The sequence below is a fragment of the Salmo salar genome, chromosome ssa19 (assembly GCF_905237065.1).
Source record: "Salmo salar chromosome ssa19, Ssal_v3.1, whole genome shotgun sequence".
Classification (NCBI taxonomy): domain Eukaryota; kingdom Metazoa; phylum Chordata; class Actinopteri; order Salmoniformes; family Salmonidae; genus Salmo; species Salmo salar.
The window spans coordinates 38,549,135-38,571,475 of record NC_059460.1 but is presented as its reverse complement, the minus strand read 5'-3'; positions in this window follow the sequence as shown (position 1 = coordinate 38,571,475).

Below are 22,341 nucleotides of genomic sequence, written 5' to 3'. Positions count from 1 at the left end.
TGGTAGTGGACTACTGTAGACCAGGGTCTATAGGGTAGTGGACTACTGTTGACCAGGGTCTATAGGGTAGTGGACTACTGTAGACCAGGGTAGTGGACTACTGTTGACCAGGGTAGTGGACTACTGTAGACCAGGGTCTATAGGGTATTGGACTACTGTCGACCAGGGTAGTAGACTACTGTAGACCAGGGTCTATAGGGTAGTGGACTACTGTAGACCAGGGTCTATAGGGTATTGGACTACCGATGACCAGGGTAGTGGACTACTGTTGACCAGGGTCTATAGGGTAGTGGACTACTGTTGACCAGGGTCTATAGGGTAGTGGTCTACTGTTGACCAGGGTCTATAGGGTAGTGGACTACTGTAGACCAGGGTTTATAGGGTAGTGGTCTACTGTTGACCAGGGTCCATAGGGTAGTGGACTACTGTTGACCAGGGTCTATAGGGTAGTGGACTACTGTAGACCAGGTAGAGATATGGTAGTGGACTACTGTAGACCAGGGTTTATAGGATAGTGGACTACTGTTGACCAGGGTCTATAGGGTAGTGGACTACTGTTGACCAGGGTCTATAGGGTAGTGGACTACTGTAGACCAGGCTCTATAGGGTAGTGGACTACTGTTGACCAGGGTCTATAGGGTAGTGGACTACTGTAGACCAGGGTAGTGGACTACTGTTGACCAGGGTAGTGGAGTACTGTTGACCAGGGTAGTGGACTACTGTAGACCAGGGTCTATAGGGTATTGGACTACTGTCGACCAGGGTAGTAGACTACTGTAGACCAGGGTCTATAGGGTAGTGGACTACTGTAGACCAGGGTCTATAGGGTATTGGACTACCGTTGACCAGGGTAGTGGACTACTGTTGACCAGGGTCTATAGGGTATTGGACTACTGTAGACCAGGGTTGTGGACTACTGTTGACCAGGGTCCATAGGGTAGTGGACTGCTGTAGACCAGGGTCTATAGGGTAGTGGACTACTCTTGACCAGGTTTTATAGGGTAGTGGACTACTGTTGACCAGGGTCTATAGGTTAGTGGACTACTGTTGACCAGGGTCTATAGGGTAGTGGACTACTGTAGACCATGGTCTATTGGGTAGTGGACTACTGTAGACCAGGGTCTATAGGATAGTGGACTACAGTAGACCAGGGTCCATAGGGTAGTGGACTACTGTTGACCAGGGTCTATAGGGTAGTGGACTACTGTTGACCAGGGTCTGTAGGGTAGTGGACTACTGTTGACCAGGGTAGTGGACTACTGTTGACCAGGGTCTATAGGGTAGTGGACTACTGTAGACCAGGGTCTATAGGGTAGTGGACTACTGTTGACCAGGGTCTATAGGGTAGTGGACTACTGTTGACCAGGGTGTATAGGGTAGTGGACCACTGTAGACCATGGTCTGTAGGGTAGTGGACTACTGTCTATAGGGGATTTAGGGAATGGGGTGCCATTTGGAATGCAGCCAGGAGGTATTGAATTTCACCTTCATTTATAATAAGCTGTGTGGTGGTGGTTTCCTATACTGAATAAAAATATAAACGCAACATGTAAAATGTTGGTCCCATGTTTCATGAGCTGAAATAAAAGATACCAGCAATTTTTCCATACACACAACAAGCTTATTTCTCTCAGATTTTGTGCACAAATTTGTTTACATCCCTGTTAGTGAGCATTTCTCCTTTGCCAAGGTAATCCATCCACCTGACAGATGTGGCATATCAAGAAGCTGATTAAACAGCATGGTCATTACACAGGTGCACCTTCTGCTGGGGACAATAAAAGGCCGCTATAAAATGTGCAGTTTTGCAACTTAACACAATAACACAGATTTCTCAAGTTTTGAGGGAGTGTGCAATTGGCATGCTGACGGCAGGAATGTCTACCAGAGCTGTTGCCAGATAATTGAATATTAATTTCTCTACCCTAAGCCGCCTCCAACATAGTTTTAGAGAACTTGGCAGTACGTCAAACCTCCCTCACAACCGCAGACCACATGTAACCACTCTAGCCCAGGACCTCCACATCCGGCTTCTTCACCTGCTGCATCGTCTGAGACCAGCCACCCGGACAGTTGATGAAACGGTGGGTTTGCACAACCGAAGAATTCCTGCACAAACTGTCAGAAAACGTCTCAGAGAAACTCACATGTATGTTCGACATCCTCGCCAGATATATTTATTTAACCTGACTGCAGTTCTGGTCTTATCAGACTTCAGTGGGCAAATACAAACCTTCGATGGCCACTGGTACGCTGGAGAAGTGTGATCTTCATGGATGAATCCTGGTTTCAACTGTACTGCGCAGATGTCAGACAGCATGTATGGCGTTCTGTGGACGACCGGTTTGCTGATATCAACGTTGTGGTATGGGCAGGCATAAGCTACGAACAACAAACACCATTGCATTTTATCGATGGCAATTTAAATGCACAGAGAGACCGTGATGAGATCCTGAGGCCCATTGTCGTGCCATTCATCTGCTGCTATTACCTCATGTTTCAGCATGATAATGCACGGCTCCATGTCACAAGGATCTGTACACAATTCCTGGAAGCTGAAAATGTTCCAGTCCAGACATGTCACCCATTTGAGCATGTTTGGGAGGCTCTGGATCGACGTGTACGACACCGTGTTCCAGTTCCCGCCAATATCCAGCACCTTCACAGCCATTGAAGAAGAGTGGGACCAACATTCCACAGGCCACAATCAACAGCCTGATCGACTCTATGCGAAGGAGATGTGTCGCTACATGAGGCAAATGGTGGTTACAGCAGATACTGACTGGTTTTCTGATCCACGCCCCTACCTTTTATTTTAAGGTATCTGTGACCAACAGATATCTGTATTCCCAGTAATGCTTAATCCATTGATTGTTGCCTAATGAATTGATTTCAATTGACGGATTTCCTTTTATGAACTGTAACTCATTAAATCTTTTAAATTGTTGCATGTTGCGTTTATGTTTTTGTTCAGTAAGTTTTGGGTGTCAAGGAGGTAATGTTGTATGTGAGTTGTAAGTTAAGATAAGTGCATAGTGTGTGTGTGTGTGTGTGTGTGTGTGTGTGTGTGTGTGTGTGTGTGTGTGTGTGTGTGTGTGTGTGTGTGTGTGTGTGTGTGTGTGTGTGTGTGTGTGTGTGTGTTGCCTGTCAAGAGAGTGCTACATAACAGCAGAACTCACTAAATAACAACAAAACACAATTTAGGATCTAAAGGAGAGAAAAACACCATCTCCATGTAGGATCTAAAGGAGAGAAAAGCAGGAGACAACATCATAAAAGCTTGATGTAAGAGTGACTGTAGGGATGAATGTGTTCCCCACCCAAGCTTATACAGAATGAAAGTTTAATAGTATCACACTGTATGAAGGGAGAGAGAATACAGCAGCTATTTTAGTTACAATCAACTAACATGTAACATAGACAGAGATACATATTACTGTTCAATCAACTAACATGTAGAATGTCTATATTTCAGTCCTTTGCAATCTAAGGGGAAATCCTGGAGTTAAGCGAGCGTAAATGGAACTTAAGTCCCCTTTTATGCACTTTTCTCTGACCTTGAACTTAAGCACGAGAAATACCATGTTATTCATCCACTATTCATTTAAGAAATAAGAAAGAATACTGTGCTGCCGTATTCATTGACCTGGCCAAGGCTTTCGACTCTGTCAATCACCACATCCTCATCAGCAGACTCAATAGCCTTGGTTTCTCAAATGATTGTCTCGCCTGGTTCACCAACTTCTTCTCTGATAGAGTTCAATGTGTCAAATCAGATGGCCTGTTGTCTGGGCCTCTGGCAGTCTCTATGGGGGTGCCACGGGGTTTAATTCTTGGGCCAACTCTTTTCTCTGTATACATCAATGATGTTGCTCTTGCTGCTGGTGATTCTCTGATCCACCTCTACGCAGACGATACCATTCTGTATACTTCTGGCCCTTCTTTGGACACTGTGTTAACAACCCTCCAGACGAGCTTCAATGCCTTACAACTCTCCTTCCGTGGCCTCCAACTGCTCTTAAATACAAGTAAAACTAAATGAATGCTCTTCAACCGATCGCTGCCCGCACCTGCCCGCCCGTCCAGCATCACTACTCTGGACGGTTCTGACTTAGAATATGTGGACAACTACAAATACCTAGGTGTCTGGTTAGACTGTAAGCTCTCCTTCCAGACTCACATCAAACATCTCCAATCCAAAGTTAAATCTAGAATTGGCTTCCTATTTTGCAACAAAGCATCCTTCACTCATGCTGCCAAACATACCCTCGTAAAACTGACCATCCTACCGATCCTCGACTTTGGCGATGTCATTTACAAAATAGCCTCCAATACCCTACTCAATAAACTGGATGCAGTCTATCACAGTGCCATCCGTTTTGTCACCAAAGCCCCAAAAACTACCCACCACTGCGGCCTGTACGCTCTCGTTGGCTGGCCCTCGCTTCATACTCGTCGCCAAACCCACTGGCTCCAGGTCATCTACAAGACCCTGCTAGGTAAAGTCCCCCCTTATCTCAACTCACTGGTCACCATAGCAGCACCCACCTGTAGCACGCGCTCCAGCAGGTATATCTATCTGGTCACCCCCAAAGCCAATTCCTCCTTTGGCCGTCTCTCCTTCCAGTTCTCTGCTGCCAATGACTGGAATGAACTACAAAAATCTCAAACTGGAAACACTTATCTCCCTCACTAGCTTTAAGCACCAGCTGTCAGAGCAGCTCACAGATCACTGCACCTGTACATAGCCCATCTATAATTTTGCCCAAACAACTACCTCTTCCCCTACTGTATTTATTTATTTATTTATTTTGCTCCTTTGCACCCCATTATTTATATTTCTACTTTGCACTTTCTTCCACTACAAATCTACCATTCCAGTGTTTTACTTGCTATATTGTATTTACTTTGCCACCGTGGCCTTTTTTGCCTTTACCTCCCTTATCTCACCTCATTTGCTCACATTGTATATAGACTTATTTTTCTACTGTATTATTGACTGTATGTTTGTTTTACTCCATGTGTAACTCTGTGTTGTTGTATGTGTCGAACTGCTTTGCTTTATCTTGGCCAGGTCGCAATTGTAAATGAGAACTTGTTCTCAACTTGCCTACCTGGTTAAATAAAGGTGAAATAAATAAAAAATGTTAAACATTTTTTGGGGTAGAGATCAGAGATGAAGGTGTGGTGGAGGCGTGTCTACAGATACGCTGTATTCTTCCAATATGTGATAAGAGGCCATTGATAAAAACAATAGGTAAGTGAGTAATTAGTTGGGATTGTAAATATAATTGTTTTACATCTTTTACCTTAAAGATTTGTAACGGTTGTCTTCATGAATGGACCAAGGCGCAGCAGGTATGTGAATACTCATGGTTATTTTATTACCAAAAAAAGAGTAAAGCATCCACTTGAAAAAACAATGACGGTGACAACAGTAGCAGTTTTACAGGCTATACACGCAGTGTAAAAACAACTACCCACAAACCCAAGTGACAAACATACTCCTATATATATATGACTCCCAATCAGGAACAACGATCCCCAGCTGTTCCTGATTAGGAGTCACAAGACCAACACAGAACACAAGACTGCCACGTCCTGACCCCAAAACTACAACAACAGCTCCATCTGCTGGTCAGGACGTGACAGTACCCCCCCCTCAAGGTGCAGACCCCAGAATGCACCTAACAACGAAAAAACACCAACAAACAAAATCCCCAACAAAACCCATAAACAATAACCCCTAAACAATAAGGGAGGGAAGGGAGGGTGGCTGCCGTCACCGACGGCACTGTGCTACACCCTCCCTCCCCAACCCACCTATCCTGGAGGTGGCTCCGGTGCAGGACGTGGACCCTGCTCCACCCTCGGCGTCGCCCACTTTGGTGGAGCCGATAGCTGCACCAGGCAGACGGACCCCTCGAGCCGGGCCGGAGGACAGGAGGGCCCCTCGGGCTGGGCCGGGGAACAGGAGGGCCCCTCGGGCTGGGCCGGGGGACAGGAGGGCCCCTCGGGCTGGGCCGGGGGACAGGAGGGCCCCTCGGGCTGGGCCGGGGGACAGGAGGGCCCCTCGGGCTGGGCCGGGGGACAGGAGGGCCCCTCGGGCTGGGCCGGAGAGCAGGCGGGCCCCTCGGGCTGGGCCGGAAGGCATGCGGGCCACTCGGGCTGGGCCGGAAGGCATGCGGGCCACTCGGGCTGGGCCGGAAGGCATGCGGGCCCCTCGGGCTGGGCCGGAAGGCATGCGGGCCCCTCGGGCTGGGCCGGAAGGCATGCGGGCCCCTCGGGCTGGGCCGGAAGGCATGCGGGCCACTCGGGCTGGGCCGGAAGGCATGCGGGCCACTCGGGCTGGGCCGGAAGGCATGCGGGCCACTCGGGCTGGGCCGGAAGGCATGCGGGCCACTCGGGCTGGGCCGGAAGGCATGCGGGCCACTCGGGCTGGGCCGGAAGGCATGCGGGCCACTCGGGCTGGGCCGGAAGGCATGCGGGCCACTCGGGCTGGGCCGGAAGGCATGCGGGCCACTCGGGCTGGGCCGGAAGGCATGCGGGCCACTCGGGCTGGGCCGGAAGGCATGCGGGCCACTCGGGCTGGACAGGAAGGCATGCGGGCCACTCGGGCTGATCCTGACAGGCCGGGCACCCTGGCAGATCAGGGCAGGCGGGCACCTCTGGCAGAACAGGGCAGTCCGGCCACTCCGGCAGAACAGGGCAGTCCGGCCACTCCGGCAGAACAGGGCAGTCCGGCCACTCCGGCAGAACAGGGCAGTCCGGCCACTCCGGCAGAACAGGGCAGTCCGGCCACTCCGGCAGAACAGGGCAGTCCGGCCACTCTGGCAGAACAGGGCAGTCCGGCCACTCTGGCAGAACAGGGCAGTCCGGCCACTCCGCCAGTTCAGGGCAGTCCGGCCACTCCGCCAGTTCAGGGCAGTCCGGCCACTCCGCCAGTTCAGGGCAGTCCGGCCACTCCGCCAGTTCAGGGCAGTCTGGCCACTCCGGCAGTTCAGGGCAGTCTGACCTCTCTGGCGACTGTTGACTGGCGGGCAGCTCTGACGACTGTTGACTGGCGGGCAGCTCTGACGACTGTTGACTGGCGGGCAGCTCTGACGACTGTTGACTGGCGGGCAGCTCTGACGACTGTTGACTGGCGGGCAGCTCTGACGACTGTTGACTGGCGGGCAGCTCTGACGACTGTTGACTGGCGGGCAGCTCTGACGACTGTTGACTGGCGGGCAGCTCTGACGACTGTTGACTGGCGGGCAGCTCTGACGACTGTTGACTGGCGGGCAGCTCTGACGACTGTTGACTGGCGGGCAGCTCTGGTGACTGTTGACTGGCGAGGCTGGGTTGACACACTAGACTCCTGATGCGTGGGGCTGGTATAGGACGTGCCAGCCTGGAGACACGCACCTCCATGCTAGTGCGTCTGGCGGGAAACACCGGACCGAAAGGGCGCACTGGCGGTCTTGAGCGCAGGGTTGGCATCACCCGTTCCGGCTCGATGCTCCTCTTGCCCTGGCACCTGCGGGGCGCTGGTACTGGGCGCACTGGGCTGTGCGTCCGTATAGGCGAGATGGTGCGCACCTCAGCGTAACATGGCGCCCTCCACCTCGTACGCACCTCCCTGTAGTCACGGGTAGCTGGCTTACGGCTCTTCCCTGGCCTGGCCAAACTACCCGTGTGCCCCCCCCAAAAAATCTTGGGGCTGCCTCTCGGGTTCCCTCAGCTCCCTTAACTTGTCCGCCCAGAATTTTCTCTCGTCCTGCCAGGTCCATTCTTCCATTTCCTTCTCCTGTGGCTTCCTCCTCTTCTGCTGCTTGGTCCTTTGGTGGTGGGTAGTTCTGTAACGGTTGTCTTCATGAATGGACCAAGGCGCAGCAGGTATGTGAATACTCATGGTTATTTTATTACCAAAAAAAAGAGTAAAGCATCCACTTGAAAAAACAATGACGGTGACAACAGTAGCAGTTTTACAGGCTATACACGCAGTGTAAAAACAACTACCCACAAACCCAAGTGACAAACATACTCCTATATATATGACTCCCAATCAGGAACAACGATCCCCAGCTGTTCCTGATTAGGAGTCACAAGACCAACACAGAACACAAGACTGCCACGTCCTGACCCCAAAACTACAACAACAGCTCCATCTGCTGGTCAGGACGTGACAAGATTGCTGTAGATAAATGTGAAACTTTCAGTCAAACTAAAGCATGTCAACATATCACTTTCTAATATTTAAATATTTTTGTATTTATTTTTTTATTATGGATTGAACAATTTCAGGTTGAATCAAACCACTATATTTTTAATTCACCAATATAAACTCAGCAAAAAAAAAAGAATCATCCCTTTTTCAGGACCCTGTCTTTCAAAGATAATTGGTAAAAATCCAAATAACTTCACAGATCTTTATTGTAAAGGGTTTAAACACTGTTTCCCATGCTTGTTCAATGAACCATAAACAATTAATGAGCATGCACCTGTGGAACGGTTGCTAAGACACTAACAGCTTACAGACGGTAGGCAATTAAGGTCACAGTTATGAAAACTTAGGACGCTAAAGAGGCCTTTCTACTGACTCTGAAAAACACCAAATAAAGATGCCCAGGGTCCCTGCTCATCTGTGTGAACGTGCCTTAGGCGTGCTGCAAGGAGGTATGAGGACTGCAGATGTGGCCAGGGCAATAAATTGCAAGGTTCGTACTGTGAGATGCCTAAGACAGCACTACAGGGAGACAGAACGGACAGCTGATCGTCCTCGCAGTGGCAGACCACGTGTAACAACACCTGCACAGGATCGGTACATCCGAACATCACACCTGCTTGACAGGTACAGGATGGCAACAACAACTGCCCGAGTTACACCAGGAATGCACAATCCCTCCATCAGTCCTCAGACTGTCTGCAATAGGCTGAGAGAGGCTGGACTGAGGGCTTGTAGGCCTGTTGTAAGAAAGGTCCTCACCAGACATCACCGGCAACAACGTTGCCTATGGGAACAAACCCACCGTCGCTGGACCAGACAGGACTGGCAAAAAGTGCTCTTCACTGACGAGTCGTGGTTTTGTCTCACCAGGGGTGATGGTTGAATTCGCATTTATCGTCGAAGGAATGAGCGTTACACCGAGGCCTGTACTCTTGAGCGGAATTGATTTGGAGGACTGAGCTTGTTGTCATTGCAGGAAATCTCAACGCTGTGCGTTACAGGGAAGACATCCTCCTCCCTCATGTGGTACCCTTCATGCAGGCTCATCCTGACATGACCCTCCAGCATGAAAATGCCACCAGCCATACCGCTCATTCTGTGTGTAATTTGCTGCAAGACAGGAATGTCAGTGTTCTGCCACGGCCAGCGAAGAGCCCTCATCTCAATCCCATTGAGCACGTCTGGGACCTGTTGGATCGGGGGATGAGGGCTAGGGCAATTCCCCCCAGAAATGTCTGGGAACTTGCAGGTGCCTTGGTGGAAGAGTGGGGTAACATCTCACAGCATGAACTGGCAAATCTGGTGCAGTCCATGAGGAGAAGATGCACTGCAGTACTTAATGCAGCTGGTGGCCACAACAGATACTGACTGTTGCTTTGACCCCACCCTTTGTTCAGGGACACATTATTCCATTTCTGTTAGTCACATGTCTGTGAAACTTGTTCAGTTTATGTCTCAGTTGTTGAATCTTGTTATGTTCATACAAATATTTACACATGTTAAGTTTGCTGAAAATAAACACAGTTGACAGTGAGAGGACATTTATTTTTTTGCTAAGTATATTTCATGTGTAAAAGCTCTCCAAAAGTTTTTTATTTTTATAAATACTTTCCCTTTACTAACCCTAAATAATATACAAGATCATAATTGTTTTTGTATCTACCAATTGGTGCTGAAAAGGAGATGAATATGCATGTGTTGTCAGAGCGACTCTAACATGCAGGAGGGGTGAAGTCAGGCGCAGGAGACCAAGGTACGTGAAACACACGTTTAATGAAGAAGTCCAAAAAGTGTCATAAAACAAGGCAGGGTACAAAACTCCAATGAAGGATAGAACCCTAAAATGAGTAGGGACGCAGCCCAGCAAACTCTAATGCCTAATACAGAACGGCAGAGGAAAATCAACCCCCCCCCCCATCCTACAAAAAGACGACACAAAATAATCCCGCACAAACCCAAACCAAAAACAGACAGACTAAATACCCCCCTAATGAATTAACACAAAACAGGTGCTAACCTAGACACCAAATGACACAGAAACATGGATCGGTGGCAGCTAGTAGGCCGGCAACGACGACCGCCGAGCGCCGCCGAACGGGGAGAGGCGCCACCTTCTGTGGACGTTGTGACATGTATTTACATGGCTTTCTGTCATTGATCCCTGGTATTCTGAACTGTTCTCTCCATATTTTCTAGTGAGTCTGTTGCGAAAAATCTAATTAAAGGTACACCAAATTTGAAGGGGATGGCTTTAGATACATACAGTGGGGGAAAAAAGTATTTGATCCCCTGCTGATTTTGTACGTTTGCCCACTGATAAAGAAAGGATCAGTCTATAATTTTAATGGTAGGTTTATTTGAACAGTGAGAGACAGAATAACAACAAAAATATTTAAAAAAACGCATGTCAAAGATGTTATAAATTGATTTGCATTTTAATGAGGGAAATAAGTATTTGACCCCCTCTCAAACAGAAAGATTTCTAACTCCCAGGTGTCTTTTATACAGGTAACGAGTTGAGATTAGGAGCACACTCTTAAAGGGAGTGCTCCTAATCTCAGTTTGTTACATGTATAAAAGACACCTGTCCACAGAAGCAATCAATCAATCAGATTCCAAACTCTCCACCATGGCCAAGACCAAAGAGCTCTCCAAGGATGTCAGGGACAAGATTGTAGACCTACACAAGGCTGGATTGGACTACAAGACCATCGCCAAGCAGCTTGGTGAGAAGGTGACAACATTTGGTGCGATTATTCGCAAATGGAAGAAACACAAAAGAACTATCAATATCCCTCGGCCTGGGGCTCCATACAAGATCTCACCACGTGGAGTTGCAATGATCATGAGAACGGTGAGGAATCAGCCCAGAACTACATGGGAGGATCTTGTCAATGATCTCAAGGCAGCTGGGACCATAGTCACCAAGAAACCAATTGGTAACACACTACGCCATGAAGGACTGAAATCCTGCAGTGCCCGCAAGGTCTCCCTGCTCAAGAATACATATACATGCCCGTCTGAAGTTTGCCCATGAACATCTGAATGATTCAGAGAACAACTGGTGAAAGTGATGTGGTCAGATGAGACCAAAATGGAGCTCTTTGGCATCAACTCAACTCGCCGTGTTTGGAGGAGGAGGAATGCTGCCTATGACCCCAAGAACACCATCTCCACCGTCAAACATGGAGTTGGAAACATTATGCTTTGGGGGTGTTTTTCTGCTAAGGGGACAGGACAACTTCACCGCATCAAAGGGACGATGGATGGGGCCATGTACCGTCAAATCTTGGGTGAGAACATCCTTCCCTCAGCCAGGGCTTTGAAAATGGGTCGTGGATGGGTATTCCAGCATGACAATGACCCAAAACACACGGCCAAGGCAACAAAGGAGTGGCTGAAGAAGAAGCACATTAAGGTCCTGGAGTGGCCTTGCCAGTCTCCAGACCTTAATCCCATAGAAAATCTGTGGAGAGAGCTGAAGGTTTCAGTTGCCAAACGTCAGCCTCGAAACCTTAATGACTTGGAGAAGATCTGCAAAGAGGAGTGGGACAAAATCCCTCCTGAGATGTGTGCAAACCTGGTGGCCAACTACAAGAAACATCTGACCTCTGTGATTGCCAACAAGGGTTTTGCCACCAAGTACTAGGTCATGTTTTGCAGAGGGGTCAAATACTTATTTCCCTCATTAAAATGCAAATCATTTTATAACATTTTTGACATGCGTTTTTCTGGATTTTTTTGTTGTTATTCTGTCTCTCACTGTTCAAATAAACCTACCATTAAAATTATTATAGACTGATCATTTCTTTGTAAGTGGGCAAACGTACAAAATCTGCAGGGGATCAAATAATTTTTTCCTCCACTGTATGCTGAAAACACAATGGAATGAAAACTCCACCCCAAAAAATCTGTTGGCCAGTAAGTGGGAGGGCTTTCAGTGGGGTTAATTAAATGTATTCAGCACAAACAAGGGAACCACTCCTGCAAAGCCTGTTACGTCCATGCAATAAAGATAAGTCTGAATACCAACTACTGAGAAGCGCAGAAGAAATGCATACATTTCCTAAATCTGAATAGGGCCCAAAATGGAATTGGAAAACACATAAGCCTGTCTTGGTCAAATAGTACAGATGTCTACCGTTAGTCTGGTTTGACAGGAGCTAGTAGGATACCCTGGGGAAGTATCCGCTTGCGTCCGAAATGGTATCCTATTCCCTACATAATACACTACTATTGATCAGGGCCCATATGTCCCTTGTCAAAAGTAGTGCACTATATAGGGAATAGGGTGCCATTTTGGGACTCACAGTTTCTGTATCTGGTAGAACTGCAGTGAGTTTAACCTTGAGTGGGTGTACACGGACTGGCTGCCCCAGGGGAGAAAACATTCCCCTCTGCTCTTCTCCCTTCAAACACACACACACACAGAGAGAGAGAGAGAGAGAGAGAGAGAGAGAGAGAGAGAGAGAGAGAGAGAGAGAGAGAGAGAGAGAGAGAGAGAGAGAGAGAGAGAGAGAGAGAGAGAGAGAGAGAGGTGAAAATAAACACTGCAGGCACAATGATGGGGAGAGAGAGAGAGACATTGGGAGAGAAAGAAGAAAAGGGAGATAGAGAGAGTAAAGTTTGAATGGAGACAGACAACAATAGAGGTTATAGACTGGACGGTTTCCTAGCAATGAAACCCATGACAGACAACAATAGAGGTTATAGACTGGATGGTTTCCTAGCAATAATACCCATGACAGCATTATAGCGTTCACAAACCTTAGGACAAAACAACTGTCAACTCCAAAGGATTTTTCGCCACATGTAAACTATTTTTAGTCTCCAAATGGTACTTGAGACATAAGTACATTTGCACAACAAGCACTTGTGGTCTATCATATACATCGTTACAGTTGTTGGTTAGCTAGCTAGCGAACTTTAGCCATATTAGCATAGACATGACATAAGTCAAAACACCTCAATACAAGGTGTCGAAAACAGCTTAAACAAGCCACCTATGATTCCCCACAAGGCAGCTTCTTTCCATTGTTGCTATCAATCTGACCGTTCAGAATCATAACACCACATGGCCTTCTGCCTCATTGATTCGCATGCATCTTTTTTCGTGACGTTGTCAGGTAACCTTTCTATAAGGCACAAGGATGGAAAAAGAGGGAGAACGACAGACAGCTTTGGTGAATGATTGAATACCCTGGAAGAAAGTAGAAGAGAAGGAAAACGTGGGAGAGGAGGAGAATGTGGAAGAGGAGGACAACGTGGAAGAGGAGGAGTACGTGGAAGAGGAGGAGAATGTGGAAGAGTAGGAGAACCTGGAAGAGGAGGAGAACGTTAGAGGAGAGTAAGAGTATAAGAGCAGAGATAGTAATAGACTGGCCACTGCTCTAAGAGGAGAGATAGCAATAGACTGGCCACTGCTCTAGGAGGAGAGATAGCAATAGACTGGCCACTGCTCTTCCTAGACTTTATAAGCTATGAGGACTTGATCCTGTGGGGATCCGTAGTGGTCAGGAGATCATGTTGATCTCTCTGCTCTGTTCTGACCCTCACTGACTTCTTCTGCAGATATTGTCACTCATTTAAGATGCTGTAGTGTGTGTGCTTGTGTGAGAGTCATTCTCACTCCTTCAAAGACAGAGCAGATCTGTTTTGCTTAATGAAAGCTGCAGGGAATATATACTCCCCTATGTATTCATCTGGACAGCGATGATACAACTTTTATTTGGCTCTATACTCCGGCATTTTTGGATTTAAGATCAAATATTTCTCATGAGCGACCGTACAGAATGTCACCTTTTATTTACCGTTTAGAAATGAAAGCACTTTATGTATCTAAGTTCCCTCAATATGAAGGTGTCATAGGTATTTGGACAAATTCGCATATACATGTATTAAAAGTAGTCAAAAGTTTAGTATTTGGTCCCATATTGCTAGTACGCAAACACTACAACACAGCTTGTGACTCTACGATCGCGTTGGATGCATTTGCTCTTTGTTTTGGTGTTGTATTTCAGATTATTTTGTGCCCAATAGAAATGAATGGTGAATAATGTATTATTGCCATTTTGTAGTCACTTTTATTGTAAATAAGAATAGAATATGTTTCTGAACACTTCTACATTAATGTGGATGCGACCATGATTACAGATAATAATGAATTAAGCGCGAATAATGATAAGTCAGAAAGTTACAGAGGCATAAATATCATACTCCCTCAAAAATGCTGACCTGTTATTGGTAATGGTGAGTGGTTAGCTTGTCTTGAGGGTATTTTCTTTGTATGTGTGTGTATGGCTTACTGTATAGATGTAGTTACCCTCTAGATCGGGGTCTGTATAGATGAAGTTACCCTCTAGATAAGGGTCTGTATAGATGTAGTTACTCTCTAGATCAGGCTCTGTACAGATGTAGTTACCCTCTAGATCAGGGTCTGTATAGATGTAGTTACCCTCTAGATCAGGGTCTGTATAGATGAAGTTACCCTCTAGATAAGGGTCTGTATAGATGTAGTTACTCTCTAGATCAGGCTCTGTACAGATGTAGTTACCCTCTAGATCAGAGTGTGTATAGATGTAGTTACCCTCTAGATCAGGCTCTGTACAGATGTAGTTACCCTCTAGATCAGGGTCTGGTACTGTATAGATGTAGTTACCCTCAATATCAGGTTCTGTATAGATGTAGTTACCCTCTAGATCAGAGTGTGTATAGATGTAGTTACCCTCTAGATCAGAGTCTGTACAGATGTAGTTACCCTCTAGATAAGGGTCTGGTACTGTATAGATGTAGTTACCCTCTAGATAAGGGTCTGCATAGATGTAGTTACTCTCTAGATCAGGCTCTGTAGAGATGTAGTTACCCTCTAGATCAGGGTCTGTACATATGTAGTTACACTCTAGATCAGGGTCTGGTACTGTATAGATGTAGTTACCCTCTAGATAAAGGTCTGGTACTGTATAGATGTAGTTACCCTCTAGATCGGGGTCTGTATAGATGTAGTTACCCTCTAGATCAGGGTCTGGTACTGTATAGATGTAGTTACCCTCTAGATAAGGGTCTGGTACTGTATAGATGTAGTTACCCTCTAGATAAGGGTCTGGTACTGTATAGATGTAGTTACCCTCTAGATAAGGGTCTGGTACTGTATAGATGTAGTTACCCTCTAGATAAGGCTCTGGTACTGTATAGATGTAGTTACCCTCTAGATAAGGGTCTGGTACTGTATAGATGTAGTTACCCTCTAGATCAGAGTCTGTACAGATGTAGTTACCCTCTAGATCAGGGTCTGGTACTGTATAGATGTAGTTACCCTCTAGATAAGGGTCTGGTACTGTATAGATGTAGTTACCCTCTAGATAAGGGTCTGGTACTGTATAGATGTAGTTACCCTCTAGATCAGGGTCTGTATAGATGTAGTTACCCTCTAGATAAGGGTCTGGTACTGTATTAACACAAGTACTTATTCTCTCCTCAGTGGAAATGTACCCAGAGACCGTGTTGTAAGTCAACCTTGATCCGAGCAATGATACTCTAGACAACACACTGTTCCAATGATAAGCAGCATTGTATAATATACAGTACCAGTCAAAAGTTTGGACACACCTACTCATTTAAAAAAAAAAAAACGTGAACGTAATAGTGAAGACATTAAAAACTATGAAATAACACAAAAAAAAAGTGTTAAACAAATCAAAATATATATATTTTTTAACTTGAGATTCTTCAAAGTAGCCACCATTTGCCTCGATGACAGCTTTGCGTACTCTTTTGCATTCTCTCAATCAGTACTTTACATGGTCAGGGCTTGGTGTCAATGCTGAGGCCTGCATACCAGAGAGACACGGTGGCCAGTCTATTTCTCCATACCAGAGAGACACAGTGGCCAGTCTATCTCTCCATACCAGAGAGACACGAGTGAGTTGAGGCCAGACTCACTACAACTAACTGCTACAGATCACAGCTACTACTGAACAGGAGAAAACCTTAAGATTTATACAAGATTTAGGCCACTGCCTGCTCCCTTGAGTCTTTTATTAACAGCTTCTGGGTTGTCTTTTCAAGAGGGTTTCTCCTGTCCTGTGTGCCGTGACATCTATAACAGTCCCGTTGTTCTACCGTTGTTCTAGACTTTTACACAGTCTGTCTGCGGGAAATACTGGAAACAACAGGAATGCCTCTTCCCCTTATTAACCTTTGTTCTAAACAGCCCCTGTGTTTGAAGACTTCTCAAAGTCCCAGCTAGATAGTTGAAAACAGCTTCAGCTGTTCTGGGGGTGCTCTGCAGTCTAGACGGTGAGAAACTCAAGCTCTTCTGTCTGGAGGATAGACAGTCTGTCTGTGTGGTGTGTCAGGATTCAGATAGACTGGCCACCGTGTGTATATATATATATATATATATATATATATATATATATATATATACACATACATACATACTATATACCAGTAGATGATTATAAGGTAGAAATAGATTTTCATTTGATTTTATTGTCCTGACTACTGATTTATTGTTTATTTATTTAGTGTGTAATTAAACAATGTTTATGAAAGTAAGTATGATTTTCATTTACATGATAGATATCTGCACTGTTGGGCTCCCACAGTTTTATTAAATTTCAACACAACAGTCAAAACATTACACACAATAAAACTGAGTTAAACGGTGTGTGTGTGTGTGTGTGCATCTGTCACGCTTGTCGTCGGTAATGGAGGACCAAAACGCAGCAGGTATGTGTATGCTCATCTTGAGATTTATTAACTTCCAAAATGAACGTACAAAATAACAAAACAAGTGACCGAACGAAATACAGACAGTCTGGTAAGGCACAAGGCTAAACTCAGAACAATCACCCACAAATCACACACACAAACACACCCTAATATATGGGACTCTCAATCAAAGGCAGATAGACAACACCTGCCTTCAACTGAGAGTCCCAACCCCAATTAACCAAACATAGAAACACACACACTAGACTAACCATAGAATACAAACACAGACCATCAACCAAAAACCCGGAAATACTAAATCAAACACCCTTTACACAAACACACCACCCCGAACCACATAAAACAAATACCCTCTGCCACGTCCTGACCAAACTACCAAAACAATTAACCTTATACTGGCCAGGACGTGACAGCATCTTTCTTTCATGACTTTACTTTTTGTAACCTTCACCCACAAGTAACAGGATATGCCTATACACTACCTATCTTATGAACAACAGTATTTAAAAAATATATATATATAATGATATTTAACCTTTTATTTAACTAGACAAGTCAGTTAATTAAGAACAAATTATAATTTACAATGACTGACTAACCCCGGCCAAACCTAAACGACGCTGGGCCAATTGTGCGCTGCCCTATGGGACTCCCAATCACGGCCGGATGTGATACAGCCTGGATACTAACCAGGGACTTCAAGTGTCAATGTTCCATTCCAGAAGGAACTCCACATTGCCCTGAAACCCTCACAGGAGAAGCTGGAGGGCTTTAATAAAGTGAAACAAAACCTGTGATTAAACAGCTGTGAAAATGAATGTCCTGATATTAACAATATAAGAGTGAGGTGTTATGTTATAATAAAAATTATTACTCACAGATCTGCCTTAGCAATGAGAATCTAACATAAATGAGAATACCGGTGTTGTATCACATGCACTGAGTGTACAAAACATTAGGTACACCTCATTTTGCCCTCAGAACAGCCTCAATTCGTCAGGGCATAGACTCTACGTGGTGTCGAAAGCATTCCACAGGGATGCTGGCCCCATGTCGACTCCAGTGCTTCCCACAGTTGTGTCAAGATGGCTGGCAGTGAATCTCAACTCCGAATTGCTCGTTTCATCTCAGCCCACAGACGCGCAATTGGATGGAGATCATGGCGTCTGGGCAGGCCAATGCAGTAAGCTGAATTCACTGTCATGTTTGCAGAACTATTCCTGGATAAACCTAGCCTAGTGGCATTGGGGGCATTATCCTGCTGAAAAAAAATCTATCAATTGGCAGAGGGATACACTGCTGCCATGAAGGGATGCACCTGATTGGCAATCATGTTCACATATCCTGTGTCCACTTTTATCAATGGGCTCAATGTGTGTCATGAAAACACAACCACACCATCACCACCAGCCTGCAATGTTGACATGCAGCATTAGGGATGCATGTACTGTACTAGTGAGTTTTTCGCCTTACCTTAGTCCCCCCATCAGTGTGAAACAGCAGAAACCGGGGTTCATCAGTCCGGGCAATGTTTTCCAATTTTCCAGTGTTTTCGTTCCTTAGAAACCACTGCAACCACAGATTCTTGTTTTTTGCTGAAAGAAGTTGAACTCTTTTAATGTTGTCGGCTACCATACCCCATTAGTTCCTGCCAAGGCAACATCTACTCTTCCTGGGGTTTATTATGGCTCCCCATTAGTTACTGCCAAGGCAACATCTACTCTAACTGGGGTCTAGCAACATTAAGGCAGTTACAGTGCCTTGGGAAAGTATTCAGACCCTTTGACTTTTTCCTCATTTTGTTACGTTACAGTCTTATTCAAAAATATATTAAATAAAAAAATGTCCTCATCAATCTACTCACAATACCCCATAATGACATCACGATACCCCATAATGATATCACAATACCCCATAATGACAAAGCAAAAACAGGTTCTTAAAAATGTTTGCAAAAAAAATAAATGTTTTTACATAAGTATTCAGACCCTTTGCTATGAGACTTGAAATTGAGATCTGGTGCATCCTGTTTTCATTGATCATCCTTGAGATGTTTCTACAACTTGATTGGAGTTCACCTGTGGTAAATTCAATTGATTGGACATGATTTGGAAAGGCACACACCTGTCTATATAAAGTCCCACAGTTGACAGTGCATGTCAGAGCAAAAACCAAGCCATGAGGTCGAAGGAGTTGTCCGTTGAGCTCCAAGACAGGATTGTGTCGAGGCACAGATCTGGGAAGGGTACCACAAAATGCCTGCAGCATTGAAGGTCCCCAAGAACACAGTGGCCTCCATCATTATTAAATGGAAGAAGTTCAGAACCACCAACACTTTTCCTAGAGCTGGCCGCCCGGCCAAACTGATCAAAAACCCGATGGTCACTCTGACAGAGCTCCAGAGTTCCTCTGTGGAGATTGAAGAAACTTCCAGAAGGACAACCATCTCTGCAGCACTCCACCAATCAGGCCTTTATGGTAGAGTGACCAGACGGAAGCCACTCCTCAGTGAAAGGCACATGACAGGACTCTCTGACCATGAGAAACAAGATTCTCTGGTCTGATGAGACCAGGCCAACTCTCAGGCCAACTCTCAGGCCAACTCTTTGGCCTGAATGCTAAGCATCATGTCTGGAGGAAACCTGGTACTATCCCTACGGTGAAGCATGGTGGTGGCAGTATCATGCTGTGGGGATGTTTTTCAGTGGCAGGGACTGGGAGACTAGTCAGGATTGAAGGAAAGATGCAAGGAGCAAAGTACAGACAGATCCTTGATGTAAACCTGCTCCAGAGTACTCAGCACCTCAGACTGGGGTGAAGGTTCAATGACCCTAGGCACACAGCCAAGACAACATAGGAGTGGCTTGGGACAAGTCTCTGAATGTCCTTGAGTGGTCCAGCCAGAGACCAGACTTGAATCCGATCGAACATCTCTGGAGAGACCTGAAAATGCAGCAACGCTCCCCATCCAACCTGACAGAGCTTGAGAGGATCTGCAGAGAAGAATGGGATAAACTCCACAAATACAGGTCTGCCAAGATTGTAGCGTCATACCTAAGGAGACTCGATACTGTAATCTCTGCCAAAAGGTGCTTCAACAAAGTACTGTGTAAAAGGTCTGAAGACTAATGTAAATGTTATATTTCCGTTTTTTATTTATGATACATTTGCAAACATTTAAAAAAAAACTGTTTTTGCTTTGTCATTATGGGGTATTGTGAGTAGGTTGCTGAGGAAAATCGAAAAAACCCAGATTTAATTAATTTTAGAATAAGGCTGTAACCTATTATTTTATTTCACCTTTATTTAACCAGGTAGGCAAGTTGAGAACAAGTTCTCATTTACAACTGCGACCTGGCCAAGATAAAGCAAAGCAGTTCGACACATACAACAACACAGAGTTACACATGGAGTAAAACAAATATACAGTCAATAATACAGTAGAAAAATAAGTCTATATACAATGTGAGCAAATGAGGTGAGATAAGGGAGGTAAAGGCAAAAAAGGCCATGGTGGCAAAGTAAATACAATATAGCAAGTAAAACACTGGAATGGTAGATTTGCAGTGGACGAAAGTGCAAAGTAGAAATAGAAATAATGGGGTGCAAAGGAGCAAAATAAATAAATAAATACAGTAGGGGAAGAGGTAGTTGTATGGGTTAAACTTTAGATGGGCTATGTACAGGTGCAGTGATCTGTGAGCTGCTCTGACAGCTTGTGCTTAAAGCTAGTGAGGGAGATAAGTGTTTCCAGTTTCAGAGATTTTTGTAGTTCATTCCAGTCATTGGCAGCAGAGAACTGGAAGGAGAGATGGCCAAAGGGGGAATTGGCTTTGGGGGTGACCAGAGAGATATACCTGCTGGAGCGCGTGCTACAGGTGGGTGCTGCTATGGTGACCAGTGAGCGGAGATAAGGGTGGACTTTACCTAGCAGGGTCTTGTAGATGACCTGGAGCCAGTGGGTTTGGCGACGAGTATGAAGCGAGGGCCAGCCAACGAGAGCGTACAGGTCGCAGTGGTGGGTAGTATATGGGGCTTTGGTGACAAAACGGATGGCACTGTGATAGACTGCATCCAGTTTATTGAGTAGGGTATTGGAGGTTATTTTGTAAATGACATTGCCGAAGTCGAGGATCGGTAGGATGGTCAGTTTTACGAGGGTATGTTTGGCAGCATGAGTGAAGGATGCTTTGTTGCGAAATAGGAAGCCAATTCTAGATTTAACTTTGGATTGGAGATGTTTGATGTGAGTCTGGAAGGAGAGCTTACAGTCTAACCAGACACCTAGGTATTTGTAGTTGTCCACATATTCTAAGTCAGAACCGTCCAGAGTAGTGATGCTGGACGGGCGGGCAGGTGCAGGCAGCGATCGGTTGAAGAGCATGCATTTAGTTTTACTTGTATTTAAGAGCAGTTGGAGGCCACGGAAGGAGAGTTGTATGGCATTGAAGCTCGTCTGGAGGGTTGTTAACACAGTGTCCAAAGAAGGGCCAGAAGTATACAGAATGGTGTCATCTGCGTACAGGTGGATCAGAGACTCACCAGCAGCAAGAGCGACATCATTGATGTATACAGAGAAAAGAGTTGGCGATGTGGTGATTGACAGAGTCGAAAGCCTTGGCCAGGTCAATGAATACGGCAGTACAGTATTGTTTCTTATCGATGGCGGTTACAATATCGTTTAGGACTTTGAGCGTGGCTGAGGTGCACCCATGACCAGCTCTGAAACCAGATTGCATAGCGGAGAAGGTGCGGTGGGATTCGAAATGGTCCGTAATCTGTTTGTTGACTTGACTTTCGAAGACCTTAGAAAGGCAGGGTAGGATAAATATAGGTCTGTAGCAGTTTGGGTCAAGAGTGTCCCCTCCTTTGAAGAGGGGGATGACAGCCTAACCTAACCTAACAAAATGTGGAAAACGTCAAGGGGTCTGAATACTTTTCCGAAGGCAATGTATATTTTGTTCAAAGACAAACAATTAAAAAGCACTAAAAAAAAATCCCCAACTGATTACAATTTATCTCTTGCTGGTCATACCTGATGTCATGACCAGTTCTAATGTCTAGTTCGCTCTGTTCATCTCCTGTGGTTCTGGACCACAGCACTACTCACCCACGTTAGACCCTGCCTGACATCTGACCAGAGAGAGAGAAGCAGCTTCCTGACAAAACCAGACAGGTTTTTGACTACAATCGATGTGTCCTGGGCTCTGGGGGGGCATTAAAATAACTCAGGGACACAGCTGGGACGTTGAGGTTGGGGAGAATACATTCTGGTTGGTGGTTGTCATGCCAGCGTCTGCTCAGAGGAAAGGATGAAGATTGGAAGAGTAGTAAATACTTGTTTTAAAACTACTAAGAGCTAGGAGTTAGGACTAGCAGAAACACTGAGAGCCCAGTTA